This window comes from Sinocyclocheilus grahami, unplaced genomic scaffold (genome assembly GCF_001515645.1).
Source record: "Sinocyclocheilus grahami isolate Dianchi unplaced genomic scaffold, SAMN03320097.WGS_v1.1 scaffold98.1, whole genome shotgun sequence".
In the NCBI taxonomy this organism is placed as follows: domain Eukaryota; kingdom Metazoa; phylum Chordata; class Actinopteri; order Cypriniformes; family Cyprinidae; genus Sinocyclocheilus; species Sinocyclocheilus grahami.
In genome coordinates, this window is record NW_015505277.1 from 2,172,273 (window position 1) to 2,174,795 (window position 2,523).

Consider the following 2,523-nt stretch of genomic DNA (forward strand, 5'->3'; position numbering starts at 1 on the left):
ACACTTGTGGTCCAGAAGCGGTCACCTCTGACTGTGTCTGGTCGACATGAGGGATGCCGACAAGTTCAGTTCCTCAAAGTTCCTGTGTCCCAGACCGGCTTCTTCGGCGACGCATTTGAGAACATGACCCAGCAGTTCTCGGCTGCATAGGAGCAGACTGAGGCAATCCGACACGTCCTGCCCCGTCCGCCGGCCGCGGCACACCAGCCTGCTCGTCGCCAAGGGCGGCCCCCTGCATACACCCCCACTCCCACGCCGCATCCGCTGCAGCCTCGAGCAAGCGGTGCCGTGGAGCTGGGCGTAGGCAAGCCACCCCGGCCGTCCAGGCCCCCGTCAAACCTTGCGGTGAGTGGAAGAGCAAGAGGCCCCAAGACGGGTGACCCGGAGACAGAGGGAACTGCTCTTTTGGGGGATGGTGAATGCACCTCTCCCTCCCCCAGAGGAGGGCCGGGTGGAGAATTTGGTTTCCAAAAATCTCGACAAGAGAGCAGTTTTCTCTGTCTTTGAGTCCCAAGAGTGCATGAAGAGTTGCGGAACGGACCAACACTGGACCACACTCATCCTCCTCTCTTGCTATCAGGCAGCAGCAGGTGGTTCGAGAGTGTCATCAAAGGCCCTACTCACACCCTCTGACACACTGTGGAACCAGGTAAGTGTTGCACTGCACACTCAGACCCCTCTTCGGTCCGCCCATGGACCAGGTCTCTGCGTTCCACCTCGCTGCCCCACCGCGGGTACGTTGGTGGTCCCGTTGGTCCAGCTTGTATGGTGTCTTGGTGCCTGGCTACACAAACCGTCTCGCTGGCTCCTGCAGACCATCAGACTCGGCTATGCGATTCAGTTCACCCGGCGTCCCCCCAAGTTCAGCGGCATCCGCTTCACATCAGTGAAGGCAGCCGATGCTCCTGTCTTGCATGTGGAGATCACAGTCCTACTGGCAAAGGATGTGATAGAGCCGGTCCCTCCAGTCAATATGAAGACAGGTTTTTACAGCCCCTACTTCATTGTACCCAAGAAAGGCAATGGGTTACAACCGATCTTGGACCTGCGTGTCAAATTTTGCTACCTCCCGTTAAAACAGTGGGTAGTACAATTCGACAATGCTACCTGTAAAAGTATGGTTTATTAACGTGTACAGTAATGCAAATACAGTAATTATGTGTTATATTTGCGGTTGTGGCTAGAAGGGATACATCTACAGGAAACCAACAATAACTAATTTTTTCTACCTATTAGATTGTGTTTTATTAAAGTCTACACCTACCCCAACCCTAAACCTACCCTTACAGTAATGCAGATACATGAAATAGTGTTGTTCAGTGTGAGACAAAGGACGCAATATTGATGTGCGCATGCACAGTAAACCCTGGTTGGACAATCTGATGGGTAGGATAAAATGTCAGGACACCGGGCACCGTTCAAGATGTTGACGCAGAAATGCATCTTCGGGTGCATCCGTCCTGAAGGATGCGTACTTTCATGTGTCGATCCTTCCGCACCACAGACCATTGCTGTGGTTCACATTCGAAGGATGAGCATATCAGTACAAGGTCCTGCCCTCTGGGCTGTCCCTGTTGCCCCGTGTCTTCACAAAAGTTGCGTAGGCGGCCCTTGTTCCCATGAGAGAGCAGGGCGTTTGCATTCTCAACTACCTCGATGACTGGCTCATACTAGCTCAGTCTCAGGGACTTGGTGCTCTAGCACTGGGGCTGCTTCATATGAGACCTCTTCAACACTGGCTCCATGGCCGAGGCCCGAGGTGGGCGTGGTTACGCGGCACTCACCGGGTCCAAGTCATGCCGGCCTGTGGCCAAACCTTCACCCCGTGGTCGGACCTTGTGTTTCTCCGGGCATGAGTGCCCCTAGAACAGGTCTGCAGGCATGCTGTGGTTTACACGGATGCCTCCACCACTGGCTGTGGGCCACATACAATGGGGCACACATTGTCAGGGGTTTGGACGGGCCCCCAACCGCACTGGCAGATCAACTGCCTAGAGTTGTTAACAGTACACTTTGCCTTGAACTGTCTCAGAGGGCGCTTACAAGGCAAGCACGTGCTGGTCCACACGGACAACACTGCGACCGTTGCGTACATCAACCGACAAGGTGGTCTACGCTCCCGTCACATGTCGCAACTCCTCCTCTGGAGTCAGAATCATCTGAGTTCGCTTTGTGCCATTCCCATTCTGGGCCTGCACAACCATGCAGCCGACTAGCTGTCATGAGCTGCACTTCCCGAAGAGTGGAGACTTCATCCCCAGATGGTCCAGCTGATTTGGAGCCATTTCGGAGCCGCTCAGGTAGACCTGTTTCCCTCTCCAAAGACCTCTCACTGCCAGTTGTTTACTCCCTGACTGAAGGAACACTCGGCACGAACGCACTGGCACAGAGCTGGTCGTGGGGCCCCTAAAAATCCTTTAACGGATTTAATCTGTGCAAGATCAGGGAGGACAAGGAGTAGGTTCTGCTTGTGGCGCCTTACTGGCCCACTCGGACCTGGTTCCCAGAACTAATGCTCCTTGT